This window comes from Lactuca serriola, chromosome 1, assembly GCF_051521515.1.
Source record: "Lactuca serriola cultivar US96UC23 chromosome 1, Lser_US96UC23_V15, whole genome shotgun sequence".
Lineage (NCBI taxonomy): Eukaryota > Viridiplantae > Streptophyta > Magnoliopsida > Asterales > Asteraceae > Lactuca > Lactuca serriola.
The window spans coordinates 21,460,367-21,484,190 of record NC_136408.1 but is presented as its reverse complement, the minus strand read 5'-3'; positions in this window follow the sequence as shown (position 1 = coordinate 21,484,190).

The following is a 23,824-nucleotide window of genomic DNA, read 5'->3' as shown; positions in this document are numbered from 1 at the left end:
ACTGTACTCAACCCTTAAAGTCAACAAGGTCAACGGTCAAACTTTGACCCGACTCGTCGAGTGCACTAGGGCGACTCGACAAGTCTACACGTGTCCACTGACTCTCTTAGTCCCTCTCTTGGCACGTCGAGTACTTCCCCTGACTCGACGAGTTCCACCTGGCATGAATCGCGGGGCCACCCCGACTCAACTCACCGAGTCTCAAGAATAACTCGGCGAGTTCCGTCTTGAACTCTAGCCCCCCTGACTCACCCTGACTCACCGAGTTATTCCCCAACTCGACAGGTCCACTCACTGAGTGATTTACGGGAAACCTTCATACTACACGCCGAGTCTGTTCTTCGGACTCGGCGAGTTCATGCCATGCACAAACTCCATACAACTTCTAAGGTCAGATCTGTTCCATATATTCATAGATCTGGCCTCCCCAAGCATGATAATCACGTAAAGTTCAGACCTTGGCACTCATATAACATCTAAATGGTCCAAAATGGTGATTTAGCCCCAAAAATGACATCCCATGCTCATGGCTCCCAAAATGACTCATAAAGCTCCAAAGGTTAAGGCCTCTGGACCTCTTTGGGTCCAGATCCAGAACACAAACTCGAGAAGGGACCAAATGCTCCACTTAATCAACCTCTAAAAGGGTTAGAAAACCCTAACACTAAGAATCAACACCAAAATTGAAGAAGGTCCGAGAAAAATACCTCAATACAAACTCTATGAACTCAAAAACCACCAAAATCGCACCTCCTTCAGCCTCCTCTTGCCTTGGTCACTTCCTTCTTGCAAAAACACTCACAAAAGGATCAAGAATGGCCTCTCCTTCCTCACAAACGATCTAGATCTCTTAGGGTTTCTCTCTGGGGGTTGGTGGCCGCAAATGACGGCCCTAAGATCCTTTAAATAGGTCTCCAACCCTGGAAATTAGGGTTTCATTAAATAGCGTGGACTCGCCGAGTCCACTCATGAACTCGCCGAGTCCAGCTGTGAACTCACATATGAATCTGCGACCATACTCGGCGAGTTTAGATGCCAACATGCCGAGTCTCCCCACAACACCCAAAAATAAAAGAACAAATTATAATACCTGGGAACCCGGATGTTACACATCTACCTCCCTTCAAATAATTTACAATTGGACTATGGCATCCCTCTCCCGAATTGTGATCTATTGTGTTGGGTCATAGCCTTGATATTTCATTTGGGTGTTATATTAAGGATTAAATCAACTAACTTGAATTTCTCCCTTTTATATATGTCTAGTTTTGACAACTATGGTCTTCCTCATCCTTTTGGAAAAAGGCTTTTCGTCTGAAGATGATCTTCCATGTGTCGATCAAGGTGAAAGATAATTCCCTTCTTCATGCATTAGTGGAACTGGAAATCATTCTTCTCTTCCTCCACCTCCTCCAGTGATTCTCCCTGACCCATGTTTTCGTCAACTTGAAAAGTTCAAGATCACTCAAGTCCTATTAGCATGCAAGCATCGAGATGGAAGTCTTGTGTGTGTGTGTATGTTCTGAAGATGCAGTTGCACATTGGCAGACTGGAAATGTTGGGTGTTGTTTTCCCGAGGAAGCTGGCTGTTGACTTGGTTCTTCAATCACTTCCTGAGTCATATGGTTAGTTCTTTAAGGACTACTATATGACAAACCACGACGTGACCCTTATCGATCTGATGTATTTGCTAATTGCTGCTGAATCAACAATGATTTGGCGCATTAGTAAAGCAAAATTGATTGGAAGATCTACTTCCCAAATTTCCATGGACATAGGTAATTACAACTTTGGTAGTCCATAAATGATTTCTTCTCCTAAGGAGAGAAATTAGCCAAGGCCGAAAAGTTTGACCGTAAGAGAAAGGATGACTCTGAGATAGTTCCATGTGTCACTCCTAAAGAGTACATTTGTTTCTACTACCAATTGAAGGGGCATTTGAAGCAAAGCTGACCTGACTACCTGAGAGATCTAAGAGAAAAGTCAAATTGTATGGCTCCACTTCAGGTACATTCACCATCTAACTCTATTAAGTTTCTATTTATAGATTTTTATTACATGATGTAAAGTTACATTTTGATGTTTTGCATAATCAAAAAAAAAGGAAGCTTAAAAGGAAAGAGTAAGCTGAGTCTCATCATGAAGAACTGGATTTCGGTCGCATGGTTCAATGATTATATTTTTGAGCTGTTGCTTAGGAGTTATTATAGATTGCTTACGAATATTTAGAAACAAAGTTTTCATATGTATTTGTGTTGTAAGGACAATTTTCCGCACATTATTAATAAAATTGGTTTTATTTACTTTATGTTTCCTTGTAATGACATTTATGGAAAATCGGTGTTTATATATTTCTATTATTAGCAATGTTGAAAATGGATTTGATTCTTCGTTATATCGTTTGTGGTGGTGTCAGAATTTACCAAATGAGGAAGGATTCTCGTCACCCAAGTTTCAATTGGACAGGAACTTGGAATCATATGATTTAATTGTTTGATGTATGAGAATCTTCATCCTTAGGAAATTGCGACTAATTCCTTGTTAACATATGTATGTGAGTCAAGTGAAGGACTAAAGGATCTAGTACACATTGATGTGGACTAGTTAGATCCACCACAAAGGACAATAAGTCTATTTGTCATGATTTACTGATAGTTCAAAACGAATATGGTTATGCTTACAAGTTTATGTATAATTCTGATACATTAAAAGGTTTCAATGTATAGCAGAACGAATAAGAAGAACCAAATTGGGCAGAAAGATAAAAGTTTCTCCAATCTGAAAGGAAAGGACATTACTTTAGTATCGTGTTTTTTGATCACCCTAATCATTATGGAACCATGTCACAATTTATCATCTAAGTACACCTTATTACATTTACATGACTAAGACGAGGTATCGAGAATTGTTGAAATGGTTAAATCAAAAGGATAAATCTTACTCCGTTCAAGAATCAAGTTGTACCTTGAGTAACATGTTCTATGTAGGTTTATTACACCTCATGAAATATGAAGTAGAAACGTTTTTTTATTCTTGCACGTTTGAAATTGGTAGTTGTGATGTTTTGGCTAAAACAAAGAGCAACTAAAACCAAATATATGAAGTGTTTCTTGATAAGAACCCGCACTAACTCTTGAATATTTGTTTGTCAAGGAATGTTCCTTGAGAGATAATCTTATATGTCAAGAGGTCAGTAGGAGTCTTAAGTTGTCTTGAATAATTTCAAGACCTAAAAAAGAATAAACCTTTTAGTAATCACTAGCACACGACCTGAGGTTAACAACCTATCGTGTTGACATATTCTCATTTATGTGCCTATTCCAGTTAAGTTGACTATGCATGTGAGTTCTATGAGTTCTCATTTGATTGCATAAAGACAAAGCTCCTTGATCAGTGAAAGTACATTGATTTGTATGAGTGAGCTGCTCAATAACCTGGAAGCACTAGTAGGCCCTTGTGCTGTCGGATGGCAAGAAAAAAAGATTTAGCAAGTTCAGTCGATATGCGTTTGAATTTTTTATAAAGCTTGTCTTATGATAGTGGTTCGAAATGACAAGTTCACATGGATAGGAACACAGACACCATAAAATCTAAGTGGCAATAGGTTTCTCTCTACTTCATGAAAATGATTGTGAGGAAACGCTTTCACTAGTAGATTTTAAAGGATTAAAGTAAGTAGTTGTGATAATTGCGTTCTCAAATTCGAATATGATTACGGCATCCCTTTTCATGGTTCGAATTGTGATGAACGACAACTAGTTTGAACATTCGGGACTTATTGATATAAGTTCTGAAAAAGGTTTAGACACACACATAAGTTGTCTAATGAAAGGTATATAAGCTTGAGAAGTCTAGATGGAGACATATCGAAGCACCACATATCAAATATCTGAACTTTGGTAAGAAAGTTACTAAATATTGATTTCTAGAAGTCCAGCTGATTTTTGAGTACATGTCAAAGCTAGTGGGAGCATAATTGTTATGCTGGTAAGAACATAATTGTTATGCTAGTGGGAGCGTGATTATTATGTTAAGTGTTGCAAGTTAGCAATGCTATGTATAGGAAACAAAGTTCTAGATTTGCAAAGTTGCAGAATTTGGAAATTGTTTCGCTATAGTAAGGCTTAAGGGAAAGGGCATTTATACTTCATGTCGAATCTAAAAGTTTAGATTAAAATTAGTCATTGACATATATGAGTATCATGTTGAAATATTTCAACATAGGTAATTGTATATATGGAAATATTATAGCAAAATGACTGATCAAGTATCATGTTTTTATGTAAGACATTATGTATCGAATCCCATATGCTTCGGATATAGCCTTGATCACATATGTTATAATATTCACTCGTTCTGATTTTCCGAATCCCTATGGCATTAAGAGGGAAAAAGGGACCAGAACCGGATATAACTGAAGCTGATAAACAAATGTCAAGGACAATATGAGGTTTACCGAAGATTGGTTGCTTGTGGACAGTTGGAAGTATAGTAATGGATGAACGATATTGATATAATTTTGAATAGATAGGATTCTATTAAAAATGGATTGTCATATGGAAATTGAGGAAATGTCTCCATAATGGGAGTTGGATATTATGAATTTATGTGTAAGTCAGTAACTTTAATGCAAGAAGGATGCTCAAGGAATGCTCTTTGAATGTGAGACTTTGGTTCTATGGAATTGTTCTCCAATGGAATGCTTTGTAATATCATTGGCCAAGTCTTTGTGACTTTGGAGCCTCTACACTATAAAAAGACGGTTTCATGAAAGGTTGGACTCTAACACATTCTATTAGTGGCAAGAATTTTGTATTCTTAAACTCATAATAAGGATTACGGAATTGTGAAATGAGCATCATTGGAAATGTGTTCGATTGATCTATTTAAAAAAGGAAGGACCATAGATAAACATAGTGTGCACGCTTGGAGTATGGGATGACTATTGTTTTAATTCAAGTATTGAGTTGATTAGTCAAAACAGTAAACAATGAATAAGATCTAATTAATACAGTGATTAAATAGTAAGTGTATTATTTCTATTCAAAAGTTATGAGACCATATTGGATTAGGTTAATCTTGTATTTCACTTCACATGTTTTACTTACCATATAATAAGATTATTCAAGCATCCACAATTGATCATACTTTAGAAATAAGTAATGAGGTAAGACTGTCATGAATCCGAGTTTAGATTCTCTAAGTGCTTAGACATAGCAATTGTTTGTTGCATTGTTCATGAGTACTCCTGAAATAGGAATTTGAGTAATGGATTAAACCCATGCTCATTTGAATCACTTCATGGATTTTATCACAAGTGATTTTGAAACGATAATATCTTATATTCTTGAAACGAAGACATATAGTTGTTATTTACAAGTCATTTATGCATTGATAGTGCGTAAAAGCATCAGTAACTTGATGTTATAAAACGTATTGTTGTGTGTGATTTGATGAGTAAATTGTACAAGCATATGAGTCAAAGTTTATCCGTTCCTTTTACCCTTAATAGAATAAAAGTGGTATCTGTGGGTCCCTCGATGATTTAGTGATGACACCCTAAGCGTTTGGCCAAGTCTGGACTGATTTGATTTGTTCAATTAGTCAGTCGTCATAAATCAGAAATCGGGAAACAAACCTTGGACAAAGAGAATGATTATAATCCATGTCTCATGTCCATACGATATCTTGTATAATGGAGGAATATTTGATCCCTTATCTAAAGGACACGTTACTGAAAAGATCAGAGTTCGACATCGGCTTTTGAAAGCTACGATTGCTAGTTAAATTCTAAAGTCATACTTACAATAACAGTTATTAGACTTATCCAAGTGGGAGACTGTTGGATTAGGTGTCTAAGCCCATAACTATATTTGGTATATACTTGATTTGATTTGTAGCATGGTCTGTTTGGGTTGCGTTCACTCATGTAACTTGACATGATGACTAGTGGAGAGAGTAGGATTTATTATATGAATAATAAATTGGTACTCGGAATGATTTTTTTTATATATTATAGGATTGATATATTATTTGGAAATCATATTATTAATTAGTAATTAATCATAAATTAATTTGATATTAATTTTGGGATTAAATGAACTGATTAATAATTGAGGGGCTGTTTTGCATATCATTGATAGTTGCAAAACTGGGATGATGGACTCCATAGAGTGGAGCGGACGAAATTTATGGGTAAGACCATAAGATTTTGTCCAAGGGCTCTAAAGAGGAGGTCCATGGGCTGCTTAAGCCTTAAATAGGAATTAGGGTTTCCTCAAGAAACCCTAGCAGCCCACTTAGCTATATAAATCTCCTACACCTCTTGGAATTTCGGCCCTAAGCTTGAGAAAACCTAGGATAGCTGATTTTCCATCTTTCTCTAAGTCATTATTTGTATTGGGTGTTTGTGACTCCATTAGAGGTGCAACACTTGGGGCACTAAGCTTTCAAGAGTCAAGGTGGTTCGTGTTATTACTACATAACAAGTGAGGTAATGATCAAACCCTAATTTTATATATGAATTTCAAATTGTATATGCTAGATCTAGGTTTTTTGCTTTAGTGTTCATATTTGCATGTTCAATAGAGAAAAACTTAGATCCAAAGCAATTAGGGTTGCATGATCACATAGGAATGTAGATATGCTCATAACCTATCGAATACTCCCAACCCAGATTATCTTGATGCTTTTAAAGGAACCCAATCACCGATCATATACATCTACATAACACTTATACTCGACAGAAGGCTCAGATAATCCTTTGAGTAAAAGATTCATCCCTGAAATGGCTAGACTCGGACGAGAACTGCGCAACAGAGTCAAATCAACCACTCTGAGATTATTTAATACACTACAAGTGACTTATCATATTCCCCGAAAATACATGATGTGTCCCTCCCACATCCTTGCGAACTGACGCACCCTGGCCAAAACCATCCGAAGAAATCCGTGAGCATATCACAAATTTGCCACACTCTCACCGCTGCACAGGAACCGATGAATGCTACGGCCACCCCGCAATTTTACAACACTTCCCACACTATCTAATCTCTATAGAATGATACATGACACCCCTTGGTCTTACAACAATTCTATATTAACTGCTAACTAGTGAATGTTGTGGGCCACGCCATAGTTTTACATCAATTCCACCTTTCCACAATCACCGCCTAGAACCTTACTGCTAATCTAACAATTCGAACACACCCAGAGTCGAGCACACACTCGACCGAACACTCAAGTTGAACTCGAGTCATGATTGGAACCGTAACCTGGTTTCCCCAAAGTCTGTTATCAAGAACCAAGAGAATGCGAGCTCGATGGTTGTAAGTTTGCTGAACTTCCAACTCACAAAATCCTCAATCCAAATAGCCACTTAGGCCGCCTTCCTCCCCGACGGGGATGCATAAATCATCCTAGTTTCAAAACTTCTCCTGCTACTAAATTCCTGGACGATTCTCCCCCACTTTGATTAGAATAAATTCTCATAGCACACAAGAATTGAAGAATTCCCAATCCTTCTTATTTTTCACTGATCGATCCGCTGACAACCAGCGCTTACCAAGGCTAGTGATCCATTACTAGCCAACTCAAAAGACCACACAACCACTGAAGACCAGCTGGAAACTTCCCAAATCCCTACAACACTGATAATCCCAAATTCTTAAAACGATATCCCACTCAAATCTTGAAGTCTAAAGGACAGATGCCGTAACCAAGACCTTAGCAACAAACCACTTCCCTTGGCACTTCCAAAAGCCAATCCAAGCACAATTGCTAAAACCACTGAATCCTGACGATATTGGACAACTAATCTGTTAAATCCTAACCATAAACCTTCCACACAATGACCCTAAACCGATCCCGACTATAACCAAGATAACACAGAACACTCCAAACCCACTATAAGAGAAACAACCCTTCACTAAACCACTAATGATTCAAGGCATGAAAATGACATATAACATTTCTTAAATATATAAACCAATCATAAGTAGAGAAATAAACCAAAGATAACGTTTACCCAAAACAATACGGAATCCAAAGTATGAAAAGCACGAATAACAACCAAAGAAGGCAAAATATAACATACCAACAATATTGACTGAAGAAACCCCGAATCCCTCTTTTTTTCCGAAGTACCTACGATGAAACCTGAGCTTCCCCAACCACTAAACGGGGGCAATTCGCCCTGATATGACCAGGCTGATGACAACGATGGCATAACTCCACTTCCAATGTGCATTTTTGGCGGCTGTGGCCCTTCCATCCCTACCTGCCGCACTTAGACATGTTGCGCACATCCTCATGTATCGCTTCATCTCTAGTGCTACCATATCGACCCCTCGGCTCTCTGGCACAAGCTATGGTAACGTCCAACTGCTTAGATCGTTGACCCAGAGCAAAAGTCCACTTCCTCCTCCCTAGATGCCTATCTAAACCAATCTACTGCTCTCGGGTTACTCGACCACTCCCATCAACCGCCTGAAACATTGATACCCGATCTTCAAACCTGGAGACCGCTCTATCAGTGACACGCCCAATGATGTCGGGTAACTCCTCGCGAAAGGCTCACGAAACCTCTGTAGTAATCCAACCATGTGGCTGACTTTCTTGAAGACATGGTGCACAACTCACCTCCGATCCTACATGACAAAATATAACAGTAGAATCCTCCTTCTTGAAGGATTCTAGGGATCCACAAACCTTGGGCTCCAGATGAGCCCCCAACTTCCCTGCTATAAACTCGGCCCAAAAGGATCCTAGACGACTATCCAATAGCTCCAAAATCCCATCCTTGACTGAACCAACGATCACAGGAGTCTGCTCCAAAATATTGCAAGTAATCTCCGACGAGATGAACTCCCACATCTGCTCGCTAATCGGCTTAGCACCTACGCCTGAGCTGGAACCTGAACCAGAGCTAGAACCTGAATCACTTCCCTGAGTGCTCATCACCCAAACTGAAATACGACATGTCGAAGATCATAATATGTCCAAAAATACTCCTCCCATAAGCTTCTTAGATTCTCCAAGACTCTCCTTGATTCAAGTATGGATCATGTGCTTTCAGTAGTACAGACCCAATACTACCTTGCACACCTATGCATACTTTCCTCAGGAATCATCCCGAATTCTCTAAGTCGCCCTCTCCAACCGATGCACCAAAAACTCACTAACCGCACTACCAAACCCACTGAAGCATATCCTAGGCTCTCCTAGGTTACCGACCTCTCCCAACCCTCAGTTGATGAAGGATTCCCACCAATGTCAACTAGCTTCCTCATGAATATAGCCACATGAAACATGGATCAGATAATCCTTCGATTAAAAGACTCAACCCTAGAACGGTTGGACTCAGACAAGAGCTGCGCAATAGAGCCAAATCCATCACTCTGAGATTATTTAACCTATGCGACATTTAGATTAACATATTCACTTAACAGCTGATTCACATCACTAAGGGTCCCACAAAGCACAAAGCAAGCAACATTCAGGCAACGGAAAATCTAACCAAAATACTCTAATCAAGCCATTCAATCCACTTATCCGATCTACAGACTAGCATGCAATACTAAATCTCATACAATCAGGCATATTAAAGGCATCTCTCCTATCATGAAATACCGAGCAGATCCTTAGCCCTAATTTAGCATGCAACTCTCATAATCATAGCATATATCATAATAAACATGTATTGGTATTCTGGGAACCACTTACTTGAGCACGAGTGATTGCACGCATCACACCCCTTTCTTTGATTAGAAATTCCTTTTTAATTAAATGTTTATTTTAAAAAAAATTCACCAAACCCTCAGTTTGAGTTCAGACACACCCGAGAGTATGCCTGAATCCCTCAAACCAAGGCTCTAATACCAACTTGTAACATCCCGAAAATCAGGGGTACAAATTTCATTTTTATTATGCCCAAAAAATTCATTGACCTTTAATCCAACATCTAGAAGAGTTTCAAAATAAAACAATTATCAGAGTTAAAATCCCAAAATCATATATTGTGGAAAACACGAGTGTATGCGTTGCGATCAAGCCGGACCCTTCCCCTATGAACCGGAGATACCTGAAACCATAAACAAAACTATAAGCACAAAGCTTAGTGAGTTCCTCAAATACCACATACCATACATAAAAATAATCATATAGTGGGCCCTGCCTGGCTTTGAACCCCGCCCAGTCATCGAGTTGAGCTCGGAAAGCATATAAATGCGTACACATGCAATATACATACATAGCATACGGATAGTCATTGTGCCCTGCCCGACATTGAACCTTAGCCCGGAAAGCATATAAACACATACACATGCAAGAGTCATGAAGATAGCTAGCATACTAACATAGCATAGACATGATCCGACATTAGTGCCTTCGACCCGCTAACCCAGTAACGAAACTCACCTCGAATGCTGAAACACACTAAAAGAAATCCCTAGCCCCTGCCCTGACGACACCTCCGAAGTGTCAGATCAAAACAACACCCAATTAACAATTGTGTTCCAATTCATAACCACAACTTCATACCTGGGGTAAAAACACCGTTTTACCCCTGACCTAGCATTGTCCAAATCCATGATCCAAACTAAAATCTAAAAGGCCCAAAGGCCAACTAATCAACCAATGGCCCAATTTTCCAAATTGGGCCCAAACCCCATACATGGCCTTGCCTTAAGGTCCAACTATTCTTTCTTGTCCAGACACTTTGTATCCCGATGGCCCATTAGTAACTCAAGCCCAAAATACCAGAAACTACTAGATTCATAAAAGCCCACTAATGGCCCAATTTTCCAAATTGGGGTTATCCCTATATGCGCCTTATCCTAAGCCCATAATTACCTTAACTACAATTCAGATTACCTCAAGTACCCCTTGGGACAAACTTGTTCAAAGACATAAATTGAAAGTCAAAGTCAACGGTCCAAGTTAACCCAACTCGACGAGTCGTCCTTCTACTCGTCGAGTTTCTACATCAACTTCACAGATCAGGATAAACTAAGTCAACTCGCCGAATTCTCCCAAGAACCAATAGCTTAATGCATTAAGCTGCCTTCATCGAATGCAAGAACTCCAAAGCTCAAATCTCGACCAAAATGAGATCAAGAAGGGTAAAGTTTCCAACTTTACCTCTAGGAGCCACTTAAATGGGTCCAAACCCAAACCCTAGACTTAAAAGGGTGAGGGCTTAATCTTTAAGAGGAGCTCAAAAGCTCAAAAAGGGATAAATGAAAGACTTAATGAATGCATGAAACCCTTAAATCCATAAAGTTGGCACCTTTATGCCAAAAGAGCTCATGTAGAACTTAGATCTGAATGAAAAATCATTTGGAGCATCCTAATCCCCAACATCCACCCAACCATGGCTAAAAAAACATAAACTCTAACCCAAGAAGAGATCTAAGCAACTAATAGGCAATGTGAGAACTTGATACTGTTTGGTTTTGAGCAAAACATCATTCCTATGGTGTACATGCAAACCCTAATAGCTTTTGGATCTAGTTTGTCTAATGAACATGCAATTGAATATCCAAAGACATAAACCCTAGTTCTAGCATACAAGTAATTATATTAACATAAGAATGGGGTTTAGATCTTACCTTGATTGTTATGTAGCAATAACAATATCAAATCATCCTTTGTAATGGGTTTAGAAAGCTTAGAGTCACAAGTGCCACTCCTCTAATGGCTCACAAACACCAAGAGCAAGAGGATGAAGAATGATAAGAGAAGAGGCACCCAAAAACGTGTAGAAACCCTAAGGAAACTCTTGGCCACGTTTTTGGTGCCCTAGGGATCCTTAAATAGTGAGGCTATTACGGTTATCTAACAAGGAAACCCTAATTTGACTGCTTAGGCCCTAAGCAACCCATGGACTCCCTCCTTAGAGGCCCTGGACGATTTCTAATGGGTTTCCCCATAGAATTCATCCACCCCTCTAATATGGAGTCCATTTAGCCCAATATTCAACTATCATACAATTGACAGTTCTAGTCCCTTAAGTTTAATTAATGTCTTTTAGCCACAAAATTAATTCTTAATTAATTATTGACTAATATTAATTAAACAATATGATTTCTCCTTTAATATATTATTCTCATAATATATTAATAAATCATAATTAATCCTCTCTCTCTCTCTCTCTCCATAATTCATCCTATCAAGTTGCTTTGGTGAAGGCAACCCAAAAGGACCATGCACAATCGGGTCAAGTACATACCAAAATAGTTATGGACTTAGACACTAATCCAACAGATACTTCAAAAACATGGCAAATGAGACAGATATTCTGTTTCCAAGACTTCTTCTTCAAGCCAAGAAACTCCTAATTCTTTAGCTCTTTCAATAAGCACCAAAAATGAACTCTCAAGGCTCTCCCCAAGCTCTCACACTCATTAGTAGAATATAAGGCTAGATTGTAGGGTTTTTGGGCAGTGGAGGCTGGTAAAGAGGCCAGCCAAAGAACTCAAGGCCTTTGAATATGGTGCAACACCCAAAAATCAGGGTTTCTCAATCAATGTACAGCTCTCTGAGTTCCCTTCACCAACTCGCCAAGTTGATTCATAAAAACGTGCGTCCCAAAAGCCTCCAACACATTGAGTTTCCCACCATCAACTCGTTATGTTGGTTCCTAGGAAAGGGAATTTATTTCCACAATTAATCTTCTAGATTCCGGGTGTTACATATAATTTATAACTTAAAAAATGAAAATAATCCACCCAATCCCAAGCCAATCCTACTAATACCACCCACCAGTTATATATCATCTCTCTCTCTCTCTCTCTCTCTCTCTCCCTCTCTCTCTCTTGTAAAACTACAAATATGGAGCCCTAAATCAGAAAAACGATGGAGCTTTCAGGATGCTCGACTGGTGACGACTTTTCTAAAAGAGTCCTCTGTCGCCGTTGTTCAACATAGTCACCGCTGTTCAACCTCGTTGTCATTTGGATCCCATGCCAGTTTCACATCCTCAATATTTCCAAGTTGGTTGTTCGGGAAGCTTCTTTGAAGGTTTAATTTTGTCTTCATTTATCCTCCTTAGGTTCGTCTTTAATCTATTCCATTAGTTACGAAAGAAATTAGTTGGTGATTAATTATTCACTATGTTTTTGAAGAACATGAAACACCATTTCAAGGGTTGTCCATTCAAGATGACAAAAGGGCATGTCCACTTCATTCTTTGGATCGAAGGACAAGACCATCGTGTCTGTAAAATTTGTACTGATATTAAAGCCAAAAAAACAAAGGTTCTTCAAAAGAGATCGAAGTTGAAGTCGACAAGCCTTTAGGCCTTACTTTAGATCCTAAAACTGGTAGTCATGCCGACTTTGTTATCACCATACGTCGATTTCATTTCCAACTCTCTCCATATCTCTCTAATCATAAATGATTTCATTTACCTTTTTTTCGCCTATAAGGGATTGTATTTGGGTTTTTTGAATCTCATATTGTAGCTAGATTTTTGCCAAAAGTGATTTAATTCCAAGAAGCATAGGCCTGTATTTTGATTTTTGTTCATCTGATTTAATTTTCATTGATGAACGAATTTAATTTCTATATTTTTTTCAAGGCATGATTTATGAGTTTTATTTTTAGACAAGATGATGATGAGTGTTCTATCGACCTTGGAAGCTAAAGTGCTCAAAAATGCTTATACGAGTGGTTACTGAAGATTTTGTAAAGCTGTCAGATTTGGGAGAGATGTTGAGGGATGGAAGGGAAGTAGGGGTGAGTGGGGCTGATTTATAGCAAATGAAGAAAAGAGGCTAATATATATTTAATTAATATTTATTTCCATTTTAGTTAATATTTTTTAATTAACTGATAATTTAAAAAGGGTAAAAATATCAGTAAGGGTAAATCAGTCTTTTTAGAGCGGATATGGACCAAACGTGTAACAAAAATATAACGTAGGGACGATCCGAGTTAAAAACAAAATTTGTTAGGAATCAAGCACGCAGATTACCTAAACCACGTGGACCATATGTGTAATTTACCCTAGTTTTAAATAAATAGTAAATAAGTCAACGTGTCCCAATGCCAATGTTGAAGATCAATCGCACAACACAAACAATATTTTTGAATATGTCTGGATATAAATCTTAGACCTCTTATGTAGAATTTCATTAGTCAACCACTCAGCACCCATCATGAGAGCGCTTTAAAACCACTATTGATAGTATCATTGGCTATCACATGAGGGAACCATATGATACATACGATGAGTCGAAGACGTGCCCCATTATTTGACTATCTCTTGAAGTACGAATCCTTGAACCTGTGTCGCAAAGGAATCCTTGAACCTGTGTCGCAAAGATTTCAATGATGAATGTCACTTTAGCATGCCACGACTATTAAAGGTGAAATATTCATATTTGTATAGGTCATGTAGTTAAGATAATAATCCAGTTAAAAAAAGGTTTAGGACGATCCTATACATGAGGAATGATCGATCCTAATTTTAATGGTAACGCAAATATGTTATTCTTTCACTGAATCACAATAATGGATTAGCCCATTTGTGAAACGTTTTATGGGCGATTTAATGGGATTATGTCTTGAGGCTTGGCCCATTTGAAATAAAGCACATTTAATTAGTACTTTCACCAACCACTATATTTTCATTTGTATATGTATATGTTCTATTAATCTATTCCACTTCAGAGAAAATTTTAGTTTGATAATATTATTTGCCTATTACAATTATAGTATAATATAGTTCCATGGGTTATTTTGATAACAGATTTGCCCTTCCATTTCTTGTTCTTTCCAAAAATAAATAAATTTTAACTAGGAACGAGGTGTAGGCAAAACAAACCAAGCTGCCTTTACTTAGGTGTTTGGGATTATTAAAACAACTTATGTTTTTATATAGAAGTCTTTATTAGCTTATGGGTATCAAAATAAATTTTAATAACAAAATATTTAGAATAATTTATGTGGTACCTGTTAAGTGTATTTTATGCATCTTTTTAGCATACTTGGTACATAGTTTTGCATTGTATTTTAGTAATTAACCATGCATTTTATTTGTTCTCGGGCGCATTTCATTTTCACATTTTTGATGTCATTTCAGGTAGTTCCGAAGGTTGGAGATGATTGAGGGTAGTGAAAAAGGGCCACGAGCAAGTTTGCAGAATTTTTGGAGCCAAATTGAAGAAAACAAGATTTCATCACAGAACATTTGACACGGGTTGTGTCACCTCTGACATGGGTCGTGCCATTTCAGTGCAACTCGACACGGGGTCATGTCCAATGAAGATTTGGGCAATTTTCAACAACTTACTTTAAGGACTGGTCAAAAGAACGCAACATACTTTTAATCACATGAGGTCGTATCAAAGAAGACATAACTGACATGGGGCCATGTCAATCGTGTAACTGCATTTTGGTTGTTTTCTTTTATGACCTATTTCGGTACTTTTCGACACTATGCACATTATCTCTCATTCCAGGAGGCAAAAGGGTGATTTATACCGAAGGATTTTGTGTCAAATCATTTGGAAACATTATGCTTTTAATAGTAAGTTGAATTAATCTTGTAAATTCCATTTTTATACTTTGAAATTCATGCTTTAGCCATAACCGACTAATGCCCTTTCATTTCTTGTTTTGTGGACTACTTGATGTTATGTTTTTTATTCAATGAGTTGATTTTTTTGTTTCGCTATCTATCTAGCAATTGTAGTTTTGTTTTAACAAAGAGTTTGATTGTGATTTTGGTTCATGGTTGCCACTTAGATTAGAATTAGGTTATTATTGTCATTTAATCATATAAAATGCATAATTATTTTGTGAAATTAATATTAAGTGACAACATTAAATTAGTTTTATGATGAGATTAACTTTGGTGTAAATTATAATTGCATGTTTTTATGCTTCTAAGATTGTGAGAAGTATTGGACATTATCTATGCAATGTCCAAACTGGGTGGACAATCAACCAATACTCATCACAATCTTTAATCTATCACTCCCTCCCAAGAGTGTGACTGACTTTGGAGGTGTGAATATTATTGTTTTAATATTCTAGAAGTAAGTTCAAAACATGCAAAAGTAATGAATAACACAACTTTGATAGCAATATAAGCTCTTTATTAAGTCACTAGGAACTAAACATCAAAATGGTTACAATTCATAGAGTTATATGTTTCAAAATAAATCAAACTAATCTACTTAAACTATTACATCATATTATTCTCAAGTCTCATTCCAATGGTCCTAACATGGTCGTCATGTTTGTCTCTTGATAATGACTCTGTGAACAGATTAGTAAGATTCACTATTCATGATACCTTATTCATGAAGATGTATGTGTCTTCTACACTATGTCTGAGTATGTGTCTAGAATTACAATGGTCCTTGGGTTCCTTAGTCAAAGCAACTCCACCCTTGTTATCACGAAAGATATACCAAGGCTCTTTGATGCTTTATAAAACTCCAAGATTAGTAATGAAGTTCTTTAACCTTGTAGCCTCCTTTGTAGCTTTGTTAGCTACAATATACTCTGACTCGCATGTCGAGTCTACCACTATCTTTTGCTATGAACATTTCCTTATAACGGCTCCTCCATTTAGCAAGAGCACTAATCCTGATTGTAAACATGAGTTGTCTCTACCAATATGGAAACTCGCATCAGCATAACATGTAAGTCGCAACTCTTCTCTACCTCTATAGACTAAAAGAATATTATTAGTTCTTCTTAGGTACTTGAGGATATTCTTTACGGTTGTCCAATGACTGTCTCTAGGGTTCTCCTGATATCGAACTCACCATGTGTCACACCCCCGACCGGCGGTGGAAACGTCAGGCTGTTTGACATCATCATGGATCACAATCATTTGCATACATAGAAAAATACAGCAACATAACATAATGTATAAGCTTTTATTATTGAAAATCGGAAATTACAAAATCCATTGTCTATGAGTACATGATAGTTTAAAAATGCTAAGTGCTCCTTAATATATTTGTGTTTGATTTCGATTTATGTTTGTAAGTTTTTTGATTATCTATTTTGTTGCACATCCGGTTTATCTACAAACCGTAGATCTGGGTTTGTGTATTTTCGATTTATGCTTTATTCTTGAGAAGCGTTTTTTCTTTATATGTTACTTCATCTATTAAAATCATTATTAATATAGTAAGAAAGTCTTTTTCTAATCAGATCTGATTTTTTTCGTATTTAGATTCGCTTCGATCTTAATTGCTGATGGTTTGTAGTTGTGTCTATGTAAAGGTTTACATGAGAAAAGATTAGATGCTCAGTTGAGTAAGTAATGGTTGTTTCATGAAGCTCCGACAGCAAGATTTCAACATTTGAACCTAAAATTATCGATTTTGATCGAAAGGGTTGCTGGATCCAGATGAAATTGGTTCCAAATCAAGATAAAGAAAGGTTTGGGAAAGGCTTATTTGCATCTATTTTTTTTCTTGTCCGTATAATCTAATTGTTTCTTTGTTTGAGTATATATGTTTAAGGATATATGTTCCAGATCAAACAAATTCATTGCAAAAAGGATTCAAACATCTTTCGTTACTAAGGTGATGTTTGTTTCTTTGAAGCCAAAATGTATGCAGTCTGCGGACCACATTTGCAAGCCTCTGCGGCAGAAGAGGTGGACCAAATGTTTGTAGTCTGCAATAAGAAGATTGTTTGTTTTTAACGTCTGCGGATGTTGAAATAAATTGATTTTTCAAACTTAATTTCATATCATAAACATTAAAAATGTACTTTCAGCAAAAAAAAAAAAAAAAACACGGTGGCCCATGGTTTTTTTTTTTTTTTAGGTTAAAATGGGTCTAAAGACATTGATCCATGTCTGCGCCAAGAAGACATCACACAGATGTTTTTTGAGCTACACATTTCTAAAAAACAAATACTCTGTGAAGGCATATGTCTGCGCGTTGTCTGTGCGGCGTAGACAGAAATGCTTGCGCAGATCTTCAAAAAAAACAAACAGACCAACGTTTAAATATATTTGTTTTTTTATTTACTTTTGTTAGTTGAGTTATAATTTATTATTTAATGTTAAAGTTTTAATTTATGTTTTATATGTTGTAAAAGTGTTCTGGATATATAGTGTTTTAGATTTGGAAGTGAAATAAATATTTTATGATTTATATAGTTTGATGAATTTTGGTAAGATACAGATAAAGTTTTATAAATTATATATATATATATATATATATATATATATATATATATATATATATATATTAAAATTCTCTATCATTAGCTACAGCAAACCTGCTAAGGATTTGACATAAATGGTCCGATTATGGATGATGTTACAATTCTGTCTTTTAACTTCCCGATCCTTCCACCTCACTCTCTGCTCTTAGGCAGATCCACTCATACTCGCTTCTTAATCCCTCCATCGATATTTTTTCTCTCTTCCACCGCCATCGGTATACTTCACCGTTTCTCTCTTCTCGCTGATGCACACTGCTTTGGAAATACCCTCATCCATCTTCTATTTCTCTTCTACATCCACCGAAAAGGCCGCCGACCAACCCACTTACGTTGTTCGTCTTCAGCTGCTAGAGCTGATTACCAGCAAAATCCCTAACCTCAAGAGGGGTAGTTGAGATAAACCTTAACCCGCCGCCCTAAACATCGTCGACAACTTGATCGAGACCGCGTTTAATCGTCTTCAGCAGTCACCAGAAGCCGCCAACCAACTGGGATCCCATCCGTTAATATCTCAAAGAAGACGCCACTATCCATCATCACCTCCATATCACCTTTTCAGAATCCTCAATTTCTTTTCTGCAGGTAAGTAACCTCTTCCAATTTCAATTCTTGCCTTTAGATGCGTAAAAACAGCTAATCGAAGATTAATTGTGCTTAAATGGTAATCTTTACACATTTTTATTTTTTTTACTTTTCAGTAACTTCTATTTAGGAAATAATACATCATTTTCATGCTCTCAGAGTGTTGAATTGGAATCTCGATGTATCTCATCTCTTAATTCTTTATAAAATGATTATTCAGCATTTGGTTAACATTTTTATCATCTTTTTTTCTATCACTGAAAATCGAATTATGAATTTCAGACCCTTGACTGATATGTGAGTTTAATTCAGATTTTGTGGAAGATATGTGATGTGCTCCCGCATCACTACAGACGAAGATATGGATAACTTGAAGCTATTGGAATTTCAAGACATTGCAAGAGACGGACTTGAATGCGGTCGAAGAAGGTGAGTTTAACTTAATACATCTTATGGTTAGTTATGTAAAACATCTAATATTTTGGAAAATTTTCTGTTTCAACTTTAACTTTTAAATTTGAATCGATTGTTATGTAATTATGTAAAGCATATGACAGAAATTTCAATAACAATACATGCTTGGTTGATGTAAATGCAAATGAGAGCATGTTATTCTCCAATTTAGCAATTAGCACCATCATATATTATAATCCACATATAAAAAAGATCTATATAATTTTAACCCAATTTATATTAATAGCTTTTGAGGATGAGGTATTTACATTATCTGGTGAAACACAATTCATCAGCTATAAATCTATTTCCAAATATGTGTGTGTTGAATTCTCTCTCTAACTATATGTGTTGATATTGCAGGTATATTTGGTTGGTTATAGGTCGACCCTGAATTACGGTATCTCACTTATCGTTTGACTTCTAAAAACTCTCCAATTAATGTCCTTTTTAATTTATATTTGGAAACACATGTGTAGGGGAAAAAGATTACTGGTAGCATTTTTCCTGCAATCGGAAGGAAGCCTCTTATTGGGGTGACTAACAATTTATTTCTTATATTTCACAAGTTGATTGATATTTAAAGAAATAGCTTTTGATCTAATATTCAATCTCATTTTGTAAAAAATAGTTTTACCTTCTATTAAATATATTATGGTGAAATCATACACTTTATTGATATTTAAAGAAATAGCATTTTCACCCTAAACGTACCCAACTCTATATGTTTGGCCAGAGCAAGAACACGAGATACTAAGGTACATTCAAAATAATTTAAGTACAAAAAGTAACTAACTAGCTTTCTTTCAAAAAAAAGTAACTAAATAATCAAAATCAAATATTTTACTAACTTTTTCTTAATTTTTTGCAGCTTGAGAAAGGTTTATCACAAAATTTTAAAGCCCGATACCTTTTTCATTATGTGACGATAAGTCGATAACATTAGCAATTACTTTGATCTTTAAATGTTGGATTTTTTTTTTTGGCCCAAGAAGGTGTGGTTTTTTTTATTAAAGGCGTTAAAATCATTAAAAACTTGCAAGATCTTTGATACCTCATATTTGGTTTTTTGTTAAAATAAAAACTTTATGACAGGCGCATGTTGTTCAGCTTCATACCTTAGCATTTTTCATCAAGAAACTGAATGTGGACACTCCTAGACTTAAACTCCAGGTTTTTGGTAGTTGTAGAAACGATGGTGATGAAACAAGATTGCAGGATTTGAAAGATTTAGCTATTAAAAGAAACTGAATAGTTAAGCCTTCTCAATTTCTTCAGCAAGATAAGTTTTGGTGGGTTCACCAACTCTATTAAAAAATATTAGCTCTTTAAAACTTTGGATACACCAAGAAACCCCATATTTTGTGATGCCATGGACTCATTGGCAGAGCATTATTCATAGCTACAGAAATCTTCTTTTCCAGTACCTACAATTCAATAAAAGGGACAAAAGGGCAAAATTGTCATTTTAATCATAATTGCACCAATTGCTACCATCATTTTCTAGTTTATATATCCATGTTATCTAAAATAGATTTAATGAGTATTGGTTCTTTAATACCTAATATTGTTGACGAGTTAATAGAAAAAACTTCATAATATTTAACAAACATAGCATTTAATTTTTTATTAGTCACTATTTTTAATAAATTACTTGCAAATCTAGAGTGGTCAAGAGGAGGAACTTTTAATCATTTTAGACAATCTCCAATTCATTTCTATTTTTTCTCTCATAAATGGAGTAAAAAAAAGTAAATAGTGTTTCATCTCCAACCCTACTCCATTGTCTATCCCATTTTTTACCCTAAAAAGTATATTCCTTGAATATTCTATTTTTATAACTTATATACATTATCAAATACACCCCTCTACTAATTAAACTCTATGATTATGATTAATTAATATAAATTAGTATATAACATGATATTATAAATATTAAATATTGCATTTAAATTATAATTAGTAGATAAAATAAACTAGAAATGTATAAAATAAAAATGAGAGAGACTAAAATTGACAACCAAACTTCACCTCCATTTTTGGAGATATGAATAGTATTCCCCCATCATATCTCCAAAAATAGAGGTGAAAATGGGGTAGAATTAGAGAAGAATGAGGGAATAAATGGAGTTTGGGGATGGGTTGGAGATGCCCTTATAAGGATATTTATATTGAGAAACCAAAATATAATTTAATTTTTCTCACAACATTATTGGATTTTAAGTATATATCTAAATTATTGACTTATATTATGGATATGAAGGGGAGTTTTAATCCTTAAATCAGTTGTTCTGTTAGATAAAAGAAAAAAGAAAGTGATTTTTGATTTTTATTTACTATATCATTAAGTTGGGTATTCGTTTTGATAAAAAAGATTTTATATTTTTACTTACTATATATGTAATATGTTAAATGACTAGAAATACATGAATAATATCAATTAAATTTATATTAGAAAATATTTGTTTTAGAAAAATAACAGTTCACAAAGTGAGATAAATACAAACAAAAATAATTTTAATTTAAATAAGATAATAAAAATAAAATAAAAATATATAAAAAAGGATGATTAGATGGAGATCATATGAAAAGACATTCACATAGGGTAGATAAAAAAAATATATCAAATTTTTTCAAGACAAGTTATATTTCTCATACATTTTTTCTGCAAAGGTCTTCTATTTTTTAACAGTTTTTAACATGTCATTATTTTCATAGGTTACTGTTTTTTCTATTTGATAGACAGGTTAAATAATTTGTAAATACACAGAATTGTTATAATGTTATTTCGTATATATAAAGAGGTTGTTAAACAACAAAACTTCCAATAAATATTTTATGTAATCGGTATGATTATTTTTTGTATTCTTATTATCTCTTTATCATCAAATTACTTTTTTATATTAATTTTACTTATACGTTTTATCATCAAAATAATTTTTCTACTACTTTATTAATAGAAGTTAAAATATTAAACAACGATTAGTATTCTAACTCTTTATATTATTGTTACATATACTCAACTCTATTAATACGTATTAACAAAAAAAATGTACATATATACGTATAACATGTAAAGGTAAAATTTAATATTGTCTATCGCCATTTATTAAAAATAAAAGGTTTATTTTGAAAACTATATGTCATAAATGCACAATATTATGTTTTAATATATAAAATAAAAGAAACTATTTTTTGGAAACCAGCAAACGAGTTCAAAATGAATCCAATAAAATGTCATCAAAAAGTTATTTTCATTAATATAAAAACATAACAACATAACAACTAAAATCATCAATAAATCACATTTCATACAAATCATATTAATAAAGGGGAATAAGCGGTTACCATATTACTAGGTGAATGTGGTTAACCAGTTAAGTATTTCAGTTAATGTTTTGGTTGAAAGTATTTTTATTTCATCTTTTAATGTAGTAGAGTCTATAAATTGCAATGTTTTTGTAGCTTATTTTGGTGAGTCAACCCATCACCACCACCTGTGATTATGTGTATTTAATCACATATGATTTATATGGATAATATTCTTTTTTGTCCATATTAATCATGTGATTAGATACATATAATCACACATGATTAGATATATTTTATCAAATGTGATTAGATATATTTAATCATATATGTCATTATTGCGTTCTCGATTCAATAATTATTTTTTGTCAACTTTAATCATATATGATTAGATATGTATAATCACATGTGATTATATGTATCCAATCACATATGATTTACATGAACAATATTCATTTTTGATTTTTCGTTTCAATATTTTTTCTCATATATTTAATCACATGTGATTATAAGTATTTATCAATTATGATTAATGTGGACATAAATTTGTTTTAATTTTTTTGATTCAATAGTTGTTCTCGTGTATATAATTAAATGTGATTATATATATTTCATCACATATGATTTATTGAATCAAGGACGTGAAAACAAATTTTTTTCACATAAATCGTATGTGATTAAATACACGAGACCAACTATTGATTTAAAAACGCAAAAATGAATATTGTCCACAAAAATCATATGTATTGAATACATATAATCACATGTGATTATATGTACCTAATTACATATGATTTTTGTAGACAAGATTCATTATTTCTTTCTCAATTCAATAGTTCTACTCATATACTTAATCACATGTGATTATATGTATCAAATCACATATGATTTATATTGATAATATTCGTTTTCACATTTTTGATTCAATATTTTCTCTTATGTATTTAATTGTATGTGATTATATGTATTTAATCACATTTGATTAATGTGAAAAAAGAAAAACTATTGAATAAAAAACACGAAAATAAATCTTGTGTACAGAAATCATATGTGACTAAATGTACAAGAACAACTATTAAACGAGAATACAAAAATGAATATTGTCCATATAAATCATATCTTATTAGATACATATAATCTCATGTAATTAAATACACAAAAACAAAAACTGAATCGAGAACGCGAAAATTAATATTTTCCACATAAATTGATTATTAATTAGTAATCACCAATAACTTTTTATTTTTCTTTCTTTTATAAAGTTGTAAAGTTTTGC